Source organism: Alosa pseudoharengus, unplaced genomic scaffold, assembly GCF_046254945.1.
Source record: "Alosa pseudoharengus isolate Yale_2024_CS ecotype anadromous, Long Island Sound unplaced genomic scaffold, YU_APseudo_1.1 YU_APseudo_1.1_scf_23, whole genome shotgun sequence".
NCBI lineage: Eukaryota > Metazoa > Chordata > Actinopteri > Clupeiformes > Clupeidae > Alosa > Alosa pseudoharengus.
The window spans coordinates 11100510-11114171 of record NW_027468685.1 but is presented as its reverse complement, the minus strand read 5'-3'; the positions used below and the strand labels follow the sequence as shown (position 1 = coordinate 11114171).

The 13662-nt window shown below is 41.0% G+C and overlaps 1 protein-coding gene across 1 annotated transcript in view; it reads left to right on the top strand.

Annotated features, from left to right (window-relative positions):
- clasp2 (cytoplasmic linker associated protein 2) overlaps nt 1–122 on the top strand; it is a 55543-nt gene extending 55421 nt beyond the window's left edge. The window contains exon 41 of the mRNA XM_076301442.1: nt 1–122. This exon is cut by the window's left edge and continues 799 nt beyond it. The gene's annotated coding sequence lies outside the window, so the exon portion shown is untranslated.
- The last annotated feature ends 13540 nt before the right edge of the window (nt 123–13662 follow it).

Here is a 13662-nt window from a genome sequence, read left to right as displayed (position 1 = left end):
TCTTTCTCTCTCTCTCTCTCTCTCTCTTATTCATCTGTCTCTTGTGTTTCCTGCTGCATTTCTGTACCTGTGTTAACAATAAAATTGCAAATAAATACAAACTGTACAGATATCAAGTGGAACTCTTGGTTCTGCAGTGTCCATGGCCACAGACATGCTGGGACACTGGAGGGACTTTTACAGCCTACAGTACAGTACTACACTGTCTGCCTATCTGGCCTCCAGGTAAGGTCACAGCATCCACAGTGAAATTGATGAGTTGATGAGACCTACAATGACCTACATACTGTTGGCTTTGGAGGATGGCCATCACTGTTGCTTTAATACAAATATTTAACTTCTAGTATTAGGGTTAGCTGAACTGAAAATGTCCAAACATTAAGGGCTAGTTCCTCACCCATTTCACCCTCTTTATCAGGTCCATTCAGATCCTCATAGCATTTGCTTGGGAGTGAGGGTGACCGTTTCACCCCATGATGGTCTTTTTACTTAATTGTACCTCATACAGAGAGGATAAAGATGTTTATTCTCCACATTGTAGACACATCCACCCAGTTTTTCCATCAAGTTTTTAACTAAATCTTGAGGTCAAACCAGACATACTCGCATGGAGGGCTGTGGCATTTCATTTCTGCAGAAAAATGAATATAAATCATATTTAAACAAATTAATAACACATAGTTAAAACAAATTAAATGGTTACATCCATATGCATAATGTCACCTATGGTCTATTCATATTAATAATAGAATTTAACATTTAACAAGACCTGGTTATTTTATAGTGTTATTTTTGGTACAAAAGACAAACTTATTTATTTCGTCTTTTTCAAAAGAACTACATTTCCCACAACTCCTTTCCTCTTCTGGGATCATATATCTCTTAGCTCAGCAGCCACTCAAATATCAGCAGAGCTCCTCTCTCTCTTTTACTGTCTAAGGGTCCACTCACGGTTCACTACATGCTGCACATAAGTGAACCATACAAGAGTTATGAAATAACTTCTTCATGACAAATTACTCTCCTCGTGTTTTCTACTGCAAGTAGATATGGATATGGAAAAACTACAGAATGCCCTTCTAATTTACAGTGATTCATTGCAACAAAGCCATTTAATGGATTATGTGAATGGAATAGAATTAATAAAAAAAAAAAATTAAAAAAAAATAACTGGACGATCCCAACTGCAAGTAACAAGCAGATCACTTATGCACTGTGGTGTTGCCTCAGAAAAGCTGGGATCATTTTAATGGCTTGTAAGTAGAATACATTTAGAAACTGTTATATAGATACAGATGCAACAGCCTTTCAGATGCACATAACCTTTACACACTCCTTGCATTCTCCTGGGCTTTGCAGTATCTGAGACCACAAATTGTTTTCAGGTTGTTTGTTTACTTTTGCCTGTTGCTTTCTGTCTGACCCACACACCACAGCCCAAAATATATTTTTGAACTCTACGACAGTTACTTTTAGGAGGGAAATATCGGTACAGATTACCTCAGCCTCACACACGTTAGGCCAGCACATCCAACTCTTATCTCAGAGTCTAAAAAGGAAATGGGTGCATGTGCACGAAAAAAATGTTCCCTTTACAGACACACACACACACACAGTTCAACACACGCTAACCAGTGTAACTTGCACTCTTACTCCCAAGCATTTTGTCCAGTGCTGAGGTGTGGTGTGTTTACCGTCACTCTGCTGTGAGTTTTCGCACCAGTGGTCCAGCTGCTTGCTGATGCACTATTCATTCCCATAAACTCTTGTCTCTCCTCCCCTATCAGCAGCCTCCCATCGCCTGCCATCAGACATACTCTCAGTGGACTATAGACTTACACTAGTGTTGTGTGTGACATATTCTACACTCACTTTTTTTGTGTACACGTTTATGCTGTCTGGAGTTTGTGAGCGCAATGGCCCGCTTTTTCCCGCTGATCCTTGGGCCCTTGGTGTGGCTAGCATTCAGGAGCTGTCATGCTGATGGTGAGACTCAGCTGAATAGTTTTACTCTAAACCCAGCGGGGCTATTATAACAGTTCTTGTGTGGAGTGTGTGTATATGATGTGTGTGTGTGTGTATGTGTGTCATTCAGTTTGAGTTTAGTCCAGATGTTTGACAAGAATCAATGTTTCAGAGTGTGTGAATATTAGTCAGTCAGCTCCAAATCAAGAGCACTGTATTGTAATCACGTATGTGTTGGCCTTGAACTTCAGTATGTACATTTTGTTCTGTAGCATTTTTGCCAAAAAGCCCCGTTGAACTTTGAATGCAAAATGGAAAATCGGCTACCTTGATTTTTGAGTAATGTACAGTCCTTGCACACATACCTCTCTTTGCATTAAGCATAATTTAAAGTTATTTTAAAGCAAATTAACATATTTGATTATTTGACATTGAGGGGATTCTGTTGCATAAGGTGCATATCTTCAGCTTTAAGTTTAACTGGTGCTGCTGTCCCTTGTTTTCCACTGTGGAGGCTACACCAATAATTAATCTACCATATATTATGAGATTTGTTAATTGGTTTAGAGAATATGCGTAAAGAGGATGAGATTCCTTTCCTGTCTTGCTTGTACCTGCTGTTCTTTACCTGAATGTTCCAAGCACATGCCTGGCCATGTGACTTGAACAAGACAGAATTTATGAAAAGCTCTTTGTATTGGCGTTGCCAAATTTTTGGTCAGTGATGCTTACGAAGCATGCAGAAAACTTCTTGATTTTACCAACTAATAGAGGGGGAAAAACAGTTGGATGCACATCAAAGGAGTGTGCCATTTATTTTCGTGGAATGGTGGACATCATGGAGGAATGTCATGTCTTGTCAATGGAATGTCATTCTCTTAGGATGCCAGTTGCACACAGAGACAAAGCAGGCCTGTTAAATTAGAACTGTTGCCCTCAACCTTTGACCCTCAGTCAACAGCCTTAGTAAATGCTGAGTGCATCAATTAAGTGTATGTGAAGTTACTATATTTTCCATAAAAAACACTTTCAACAGTGTAAAATGTCTCCCACAGTCTCATCTGTCATATTTGCTGCATGGAAAGACCAGCATGCTTAGGACTGTGGCTCATTAGCTAATTAGCTAGCATTCTGTGTAGATTATAGTTCACACGCTATTAGCAAATGGAGATAACCATGGTGGAAAGTGAGTTGGAACGTCTTCAACATGAATGGTTTTAACCACTAAAACCGAGAGATGAGAGAGCATGAGGGAAAGGAGGGCTGAAAATACAACAGCTTGGTGCCACACAGGCCCAAATAGTCCCCACCCTCTAGAACACCATGGAACATTGTACAGTCCGGTTGGTTACCATTATTTGAATTCCCATGCTTGAGTTCAAATGAGTCTGACTAAACTCACTTTAAAAAGAGCATACGACAACTGAACAGAGTATAAATCTGTTCCGTGTCTGTCCTAAACAGTTGTTCATGGTTAAAGGCACTGATATATTTGAAGGCGCTTCAGATTTTTCTGTCCAAAGCTTTTTGTCTCTAAAAACTAATTAAGAGCCAAAAGGCTTACAAAGGCCAAAACATCACAAATTATATTGATAGTGAGATTGCTTTGGTGATGTTCTTGGCACCAAATATTTGTATAAATTATTATTTTTCACACAAGCGTGCAAGTTCCCACAACTACATTTATGAAGCCTGTGTGCCAGTGATGTACACTTCATCAAAGAAGAAAAAGGCCGCTCTTTGCATACAAACATGTTTATTGTACAGACACGTTTCGGCTAAGCGCCTTCCTCAGTGTACACTTCATCCCATGATGATCCACAGATCAACCTCGCTCAAATTCCATGCGCACCTTTGAGGTGATCTCTGTATCAGCCAGCTGTCCCTGATGTGTCTTTATTGTGGCTTGGTGCCATGATCATTCATACAAGTAACACCAAATGTACCAATATCTATCAACATTTGTCCTCTGGTCTTCTGTATTACACTAGCCCTCTATCATGATTCATGAGGGAAATTACACTATTTGCAATGCTACCATTTACAAGGTAAACTCAACAGTCATGTTTTCAACATGCCAACCATTTTCAAACCTCAAGTAACCTATAGCAACCCTGAAACAGGCTAATGTTACATCATGATAGGAGTTGGTGGAATATGGCTTTCCCCATACCATTCCAATCTGAGACCATCAAGCCTCTGTTCTGATATGCTACTTGATCCGCAGCCAACTGTAGCTCTGCACTAGCAAATTCTTCTGTCTCTGCCCAAAGTTCATTAGGGCCTACTTTATTCAAAATAGGTTAGTCATTTCCTTACAATACTCCATCAGTGGCACAATGCTGATGAAAACCTCCCCATGGCATGGTAAGACTCTTAACATGTTAAGAATCCCACCCATGTTACGAATCAAGAAATCTTGATCAACTAAATTACACACCTCTTCTGCTATCCACCTCTTTCCCTCTGCCACATCTTCAGAATTCCTCCTTGTATGTGGTTGGCCTCCCTTTTATTTTCCTCTCCACTCTTCTCCATAACGATCTCACCAACACCAGCTTACTTCCTGTCTGGCCATTACTTCCTGTTTGGCCATGTTCCTTTGAGAATGCTGTTAGCAAGTTCACCACGGAACCTCTGCAGCCTCTGGCCCTTAAAAATCTCTATTTTTTTCTGCATACCAAATCTCTGTTTTCCACCAACTAGGCGTCTGTTGTACAGTGTTTCATCTTGCTAATGTCTAAGTAGGCCTAGTTCAGTCTTCATCTTACTAATGTGTATCTAAGTAGGCCTAGTTCAGTCTTCATCTTACTAATGTGTATTTAAGTAGGCCTAGTTCAGTCTTCATCTTACTAATGTGTATCTAAGTAGGCCTAGTTTAGTCTAAGTGTTTTTTATCTTGCTAATGTGTATTGAAGTACAGTAGGCCTAGTTTAGTCTAAGTGTTTCATCTTGCTAATGTGTATCGCAGTACAGTAGGCCTAGTTTAGTCTAAGTGTTTTCTGATGCCTCCCCATCAGTGCCACTTGGATCTCATTACATCAGTGTTTCTCAAACTTTTTCAGACCAAGGACCACAAAACCCTCATGGACCACTTAGCTAAAAAAAAACAACAGTAGACCTACTTCAACAAATTATTACACAATAGGCCTACTCACTGAACCACCTTGCTTATTGTCTTTGCACCTTGCTTATTGTGTCAGAGGATTCATATGATTTAAACTGGTGTAGCTTACATATATGCAGTGTAGCAGAACTGTTTGGATTTACATACAAGTTGGTTCAATATAGCAAACAACTCATCTATATTATATTTTACCAAGTCTGTTCGCAGACCACTTGGGATAGCTTGCAGACCACTTTGAGACACTGCATTACATCATCACAACAACTCCTATTAGCATTTCCCAATTGACTGTAGTGCATTTACTTCTCCACAAGAGGTCATAACTTTGCTCTATAATTGCTCTAAGTAGTGACACGTGCTGCTTTTAAAACTATGTAATGTGGCCCAGAGCTCCAGATAGCCTTGTTTTGCCTGCATGTTTAGGGAGGCTCACTCTCATCCTGTTTTGATCTGGCTGATTAAAAACAAAAAATGGATAGCTTTGGTCTTTATCTTTTCCTGTTAACTTATTTCTTCCACATATTATATTGTTTCTGTTTTTTAATATGTTGGTTCCTGTTAGGATCTGATTTATTATTTGTTAATGTAATACACATTGCTTTGCTTTGCTTTACCCTATGTATTACAGCTTGAACAAACAATTTAGTAATTTGGTAAAAAGTGGAGGTAGAATTTCTTTGAATCACAGATCAGAACATTTTGTAACATAAAGAAAAAAGAATGCTCAGATTATTTTTACTGTCTTAAATATGTATTTAGGTGTTTTATGGTTCAGATAGGGATTTGATCTAGTGTATTTAGGTGTTGGTTAAGATAGGGGTCTGTATATGTTGATTCACATCGGGATTTGACCTAGGGTATTTACATGTTATGGTTCAGATAGTTTTTTTTTTAAAAGATTAGATTCAACTTTATTGTCATCGTGCAGAGTACAAGTACAAAGACAATGATGCATTTACATGCTGGTTCAGATAGAGATTTGACCTAGGGTATTTACATGTTGTATGGTTCAGATATGGATTTGTTTTAGGGTATTGACATGTTGTACGGTTCCGATAGGGTCCTACCTAGGGTAATTGCATGTTACATGGATCTCTGCCTCTGATAAAGTGTGCTCTCATGAATGTGCCATGGCAGAGCCACTCAAGGTGTGAAATTAATGTGGGATTTGGAGAACAAGATTACACAAATGAAGCTCAATATTTGCATGCCAGTGTGAACTTTGACTTTAAGCCAACGTTAGATTACACTAGTGTGATATTTGGCCACCATGTACTCAGATTATTGCCCCATGAGACGTGTGGAGGATATTAGGTCTCTCAAGATTGAGTCACTGTGATGGTTGTTAAAATGTGATGAGATTAAAGGAAGTGTACATTATTATGCAATAATTTTAGATTATAATTAAATCATATCAGAAGACGTAGCTAACAATGGATCGATAGGCCTATCTAAAAACTAGACGTGTTTTCTACCCTGATCTTTGGCCATACCTATAGTGGCCTCATCTAATGGTTTGTGTAATATAGCCTACCTTATAGTAACAATAATAGTTATTGCAAGCATCCTTCATATACTGTCCTATTGCTTGATCTCTGGTCTGAATTAATGTTATAATGCTGTATTCTTTTTTAGTATATATTTTTGCCTTTTTACCTTAATTTGGACAGGACAGTGAAGATTGACAGGAAGCGAATGGGAGAGAGAGAGAGATGAGATGGGGTGGGGTCACTTGGACCCGTATGGGCGCTGTGGCCTGTTGCGCCACAGCCCCCCCCCCCCCCCATGTGCTCTTAACCCTCTGTATGATCTCCATGATCTCAATTTGTCTTAATGATATTGTACAAATCTAAGCAAATCACTGATCATTTACTGACTCATTATTGATATTTAAAGGAAAAGTCCACAGTTTATGGTCTATTTTCTATTTTTGAATAATAATGACTGTAAACTTTCATCTGGGACCAAAATTACATTCATCGGAATAGTTTTGAGTAAGACTGGAATATGCACTTACAACGAAATAGCATAAAGCATTAGCCTTGGCGGAAAATTTCACCATATGTTGTTTAGTTATAAATGCATATAAAATGTTTTGGTCCCCCAAGGAAAGTCGTTAACGTCCAAAAATAGACCCTAGGATGTTCTAACACCGCTTTTCCTTTAACATTGGCTTCATTGTCAGTTGTGGAGTCAAGAGTGGTGTTTTTATCATGTGTATAATTGATCAGCATACTCTTCTGTACTCTCTGTTAGGGCGTGTCTTTGTGCTGGAGATGCAGAACGTGTCCGAGACGGGGCATGAGTGGGCGAGAAAGGCGTGTGCCACCCACAGTGCCCGGTTGGCATCAGTGGCAGACCTGTGGCACGCCATTTTGGAATGCTCTTTCTCCGTCTGCACAAGAGGATGGATGGATGGGGCCACTGTTGGGTAAGAATCCAAACAAGCTGTGTTTACTTTTTATTTTAATTGTGGAATTTTTAGTTTTCATCTGCCAATAAAATACACAAATAGTGCACGAATAGTACCTGGCTGTTGGTTTAAAGCCAAACACAATTTGTTGTCCAGAAGACAATGTTCCACATTCATATGAAAACCAACATTCATGTGATAAATAAATGTATGTTACAACATGGAACCAGTAACAGAGATAACATTAAAGGAAATCAGGATAAAAATCAGGATTTAGTATACTAAACTGTACACTGTGTGTTATGTGTGAATGTTTTGCTTTGTAGGACAACCATTTGTAAGAGTGAAAATGGGGCAGGCCTACGAACAGTGGATGTGAAGGTGGAGGATGATACATTAGAGGAGGAAGAGAGACGACTGGATGCCTTCTGTGTCAAAGATAAAGGTTTACTGTGATTTTAGTTTCTCTCTTTTGAAAAGAATGGCCAATATGTTGTCAGTATGAGTGTGTGTGTGTTTGTGTGCGTGTGTGTGTGTGTGTGTGAGATTGCTTGAGTGTTTGTGATTGTGATCAATGCAACATAACCTATTTAGTTGGTCCAAATCAGGCCTGGCCAGTTAATCCCCTGTGTGTAAATGCAATGCGTTGAAGTTCCATAAACAATGAATATTGTCTTGCTTTACATACAACTACAGTTAGGGGGTGACAAATCAGAGAACATTTAGAGATGAACACCACTTACACTCAAGGAAATGCAACTACTCATACTTAATGAATTCACATCCATACATGAACTAATGGTGTGTGTGTGCGTGTGTGTGTGTGTGTGTGTGTGTGTGTGTGTGTGTGTGTGTGTGTATATGTATATGTATGTATGTATGTGTGTGCGTGCGTGCGTGTCTTCTTGTATCCATCAGGAGCCCCATGTGGAGCGCCCCCTACCTTCCCCCACACACACATGCAGAGCCAGACCGGCCTGGAGCTGGGAGACGAGCTGGTGTTTGGGTGTGAGGCCGGCTTCAGCTTCTCCTCGGGCGACACAGCCTTCAGCCTGCTCTGCGACAGCTGTGGGGAATGGTACGGCCATGTGCAGCTCTGTGCCAAAGGTGGGTCTGTCTCTGGGCTACAAATGGCTTACACGATTGGATCTGTGTGAGCTGTTATTTATAACTACTTATCACCCGGAGAGAAGAAATACTCTTTTCTGATTGGCTGGTGGGGTGGCTATTGATTCTGAATAACAGGACACCTATGAAGTAGATCTGGTAAAAAAAAGTTTAGTCACCGTTCCATATCAAAGCAAAATCATTTGTGTTAGGCTTCTTTTCTCATTTTGGCAAGTAGCCGTGTAATAAGCGGGATAATGTATTGTTTAATGTATAATGTATTGTGTAATTGTCCGCCGGTAATTATCAGAAAATAAGTCCCTTCAGGTCGAAGCAAAACCTGCTCTCCTTGTTGGGACTTATTTTCTCATAATTACCGGTGGACAATACATTATCCCTTACTGAAATACTTGGGCAAGGACCTAACATTTAAGCAAGTGAAAACGGTATTTGTGTTATTGACAGGGGGTCAATATGTCAGTGAATGTATAGTGTATGTTATTGTGTTAATACTCTGTGTTTAATGCAAGAGTAAATATATGTTCTATTTTGTTGTGTTTGTTGAGGCTGTGTTTTTATGTATTTGTGTGTGTGTGTGTGTGTGTGTGTGTGTGTGTGTGTGTGTGTGTGTGTGTGTGTGTGTGTGTGTGTGTGTGTGTGTGTGTTAGATGATGAAGCAGAGGCCCATTTGGATTATGAGGACAAGTTTCCTGATGGAGGTAACATCTACTCCGACTCAGAGGATGGAGCCAGCCAGGCCACCGAGAGAGGAGGAGGAGAAGAAGAGGAGGAGGAGGAGGAGGTGGAGAACAGAGAGACTCAAACAGAGGGGCACAGTGAAGGAACAGAAGGTGACACAGCCGGAGGAGAAGAGGAGGAGGGAGGAGAAACAGATGACGTGAATGCTGGGTCGGTGACAGACCCGCCCGTGTCCGTGCTGAGTCAGAAACATCTGTTCTGGTTCCCCTCGGAGGCTTTCCATGATGACGACCATGTTGACACTCACGCGTCAGACCACAAACACTCCGGCGCCAAAGAAACAGATAGCGGGGTCGAAGACACTGTTGATCAGGAGAGCCACATCGATGACCACACCGAGCAGGAGAGCCACACCCACGACCACACAGAGGAGGAGCACCACAGCCACGACCACCCAGAGGAGGAGCACCACAGCCACGACCACCCAGAGGAGGAGCACCACAGCCACGACCACCCAGAGGAGGAGCACCACAGCGATGACCATGCCGAGGAGGAGCACCACAGCCACGTCCACCCAGAGGAGGAGCACCACAGCCACGACCACCCAGAGGAGGAGCACCACAGCCACGACCACAACGAGGAGGAGCACCACAGCGATGACCATGCCGAGGAGGAGCACCACATCGATGACCACGCCGAGGAGGAGCACCACAGCAATGACCACCCAGAGGAGGAGCACCACAGCCACGTCCACCCAGAGGAGGAGCACCACAGCCACGACCACAACGAGGAGGAGCCGCCCACCGACGAGGTTCTTCAGCTCACCGACAAGTCCTGGCTGGACGGGTACCCCATCGACGAGGAGTTCACCAAATCGACAGAGATCGGCTCAGAGGAGGAGGTGAAGGACATTTCTAAAGAACACGAGGAATCCGTAACCAGTGAGGAGTATGAGAAAGCCATAGACAGCTCAGAGGAGACTTTTAAGGGGGTGATTGAACAGCCAGATGTCACGGAAATTTACCCGACCTTCTTCACCAATGTCAGTGACGTCACAACTGCATTGCCATTTCTGCATACCACCACAGAGTCGTTGAACGGTGATGGGTCTGATTCGGCCACACCCTCTGGGGTGGGACCTTACGATATGACATTAGATGCTATGGCAACCACTGTTGTTTATGGAAGCACCGGCACCACCATCCCAGAATTCTTTCATCACGCATCGCTTCCGACTGAGAGCAACGACATGACTGTTTTTGTTGAGGATATCACAAGTGTTCCTTTCCACGTTACACTGAGTCCCGAAGACGTCACGGACAGTGATGACCTGGGCAGCCCTCCTGCTCTCGCCACGGTTATACCTGATGACCTCATCAAATCTCCGTCCACTGACGTTCCCGTCCTGATTCACGACATCAGTGGCGTCGATTCAGACCACCACAATCTGACCAAGCAGAGCGCGCCCACTGAGGAGCCGTGTGATCTGGACGCTTGTCCGTCATCCAGGAGCAGTTCGTTAATCGCCATAGTAACAGTGGGCACGATTGTTGCGGTGGTGGGTCTGGCTTTGGGCGCGTGGCTCTACCGAAGGAGACAGCGAAAGAGTTCACACTATCAGTTCAATGGAACTAACTCACACACTCAAAACTTTGAGATGCAGCAGACTGCCTAAAATACCCACCCAGTCTGACATTACTATACGTACTCTCTCACTCATATCTACACAGAAAACAGCTGTTTGTTTTGTGTTGATGTACATTTTGATGGTTTGTTTTCTGTCCAGATTTTTGCTTCAGTGATTGTAATTAATTTCATTCTGCTTTGAGAGAGGCCCTTGTGCTTGTGTGTGTCCTGGTAAGTTTATTATTCTTTTTTCTCTTTCAAAAAATAAAGGTGCACACACTAACACACACACACACACACACACACACACACACACACACACACACACACACACACACACCCACACAGACACTCACACTCACACTCACACTCACACACACACACACACACACACACACACACACACACACACACTCACAGACACTCACACTCACACTCACACACACACACACACACACACACACACACACACACACACACACACACATACACACACACACACTCCAATGATGCACCATATCAGACTACAGTGGATGAGTTTTAAATTCAGTCATACATTAACTGTCATCATCAGGCGATACCACAGTATGGTATGTATGACACTAGCTAGTAATATTTGTTGACATTATCATGTAGAAGAATACTGATCAGCAAGTATTACTTTTTGGCAAATACAACATTGCAGTCTACTGTCCCAGGAGAAAAACATTGAAGTTTGAAAACTAAAATGAGTATAGCTTGTTTTCATTTGAACTCTACAAAGACCATGCTAATGAAGATGAGACCTTGTAGATAGTTGTAGATGTAGTTGTAGATGCTGGAGCAATCCCAGGAATAATGATTTATGGGCCCTAATTGAAATGATGGTCAAAGAGCAAAGTCTGTCAATAAGGAAAGTGTCCTGTGCATGAACTAAAGATGTTGCGTGGCTTGTTGAAACATTGAGCTTACCCACCGATGATGTCTTGCCCATGGTACAAAATCAGAAAATATGTTTTCTCGGTTATTGAATTAACTTCCGTTAGACTTTAGAGTTTGCGCTTTGCCCATCATTTAATTTAGGGCGTAATATGTGCAAACTAATGTCATAAAATCTATCTTATATGATGTAAATGTTAATAAGAAATAAATAGTAGTTATGATCAAAATTGTAAATTCATGTACATTAATAGCCCATTTAAAGTCTTTGAATTCAATGAGACAGGATGTCATAGGACAGAGGATGGATTGTTTAACACCATCAGTCACATCCTAAGGTTGGTGTGACCACTAATGACACCCAAACCAGATTAAACATCAGGAGTCAGATGCAAATAGAACTAAGTTATGGGTGTAACCTTTGATCTATAATTATTTCAGACCAGATATTCCACAGCCTCACTGGTTGGTTGCAACTGGCACTTTTTTGGACTGTCCTAGGTCCTGTAGGTGTTGTTTTCCTTCGGAAAACAAAGTCCAGTTCTCTTCAAACTGTTTTAGGCTGATTTAATTGTAGCTGTCAACCTAAGGTTGAATGATACATTATAACAAGAGAAATTAATGCAAATTGAACCACAAAACCCCTCAACCTTCATTAGCTACAGTATCATCCAAAAAACTTTTTTTCAGAACCAAGTTAACTGTGATCATTCTTATACTCGGTAGACTGAACATATAGTTTACTCAGTGAACTGGAATTTGCAACAAAATTAAACAAGGTGTTTAAATAATTAAATAAAGATAGAGAAAATAACCTAAACTGTAGACAAAAATTGCTACTAGAATAGTGTTTATGGAATGAACTGTGATTTTGACACAGAATCTCCTTTTTTTTTTAAAATATGGTACACTTTAATTCATTTATCCATTTCTTCGTACTTTATTTCTTTTAATGGTTTTATTTGTTATTTTAATGTTGGTTATTATGTCACCGTATGTTGTTTATACCTGCTTGTGCTGCTTGAGAAGCTGCTTTGAGAGTATTTCAATAGTGAAAGGCACTATACAAATAAACTTGCCTTGACTTGCCTGGAAAAACTCAAAGCTTATGACAATTCTGATGCAATTCAATTAAACATTTACCAATATTTACTAAGCCGGTCTAATGGGAAATGAATATGGCAAGTGTCAGTGCAGCATTAAAAAGTGAATTATGATTTATAAGAAAAGAGGAAATAATAATAAATAAGTGAAATATAAAAAATGCTTTTTTGGAATTCTGACCTTTTGGAATTATGGCCTTTGGAATACTTTGGAAAAGGGTCATGATCCTACCCGATCAACATTACAATACAATATAAAGCATTCCTAGCGTGCATTGGCAATGTCCGAGACTTCATTTTCCAACTCTCATAAAGTTGGTGTGGCATTATTTTAAGGTAAAATATCTGCATTGTGTTGCTTTAATACTGGTATAATCTGTCACAGTAAGTCATGTAAAGGTTGTCAGCTGCAGTAATTTCTGCAGTTTGAACATTTGTAACCTTCCACAGAGGCTGGCAGTAGACATATACGCACTGCCTGCTGGTATTCTGTTTGTTAAGGTAAGTGCAATCAAAATACAGGGAAATGGAACAAGTTATTGTAATGCCCTGAGTTGTATCATGCTATATTGACCATAGCCAAGTGCAAGATATTCCACTGGAAAGTATCACAGCTGGGTAATACTTAAGCAACTCCATTTGTCATCCCAAAATGAGGCTAGAACTGCTTGTGTCACTATTCCACAATAACGTTACAAGAACAC